A 576-nucleotide genomic window follows, 5' to 3' on the forward strand; every position below is an offset into this window, starting at 1 on the left:
TGGCCAGTGCGGGGGGGCCGCACTGGGTGGTGCTTGTCTGTACTGGTCCTGATCGGTCTGCATTGGTCCTTACTGGCCGGTGCCGGGGGACCGCACTGGGTGGTGCTCGTCTGTACTGGTCCTGATCAGTCTGTACTGGTCCGTACTGGTCTGTACTGGTCCTGACTGGCTGGCACCAAGGGGGCTGCCCCAGGAGGAGGCAGTCTGTACTGGTCTATATTGGTCTGTACTGGCCCATACTGGTCCTGATCCGTCCGTACAGGTCTGTATTGGTCCATACTGATCCTGACTGGTCTATACGGGTCCATACTGGTCCTGACTGGCTGGCACCAAGGGCCTGCCCTCCCACACGCCTTATCCTTGCCCACCCACCACCCTTTTTCTTGCCCTCCCACCCCGCTCCAGCCTGCTCCGCCACAGGTGCCTGGTGCAGGACCCAGCGTCTCCACCAGCAGCCTGCTGCAGCCAGGGTGTCCCTGAGCAGGGCTGGGCTGTCCGTGGAGAAACTCAGCATCTCGGAGCTGAGTCCCGCGCCCACAGTGGAGCGGAGCATGTGAGAGCTGCCAGTGCTGCCAG

This window comes from Buceros rhinoceros, unplaced genomic scaffold (assembly GCF_000710305.1).
Source record: "Buceros rhinoceros silvestris isolate BGI_N320 unplaced genomic scaffold, ASM71030v1 scaffold15254, whole genome shotgun sequence".
NCBI lineage: Eukaryota > Metazoa > Chordata > Aves > Bucerotiformes > Bucerotidae > Buceros > Buceros rhinoceros.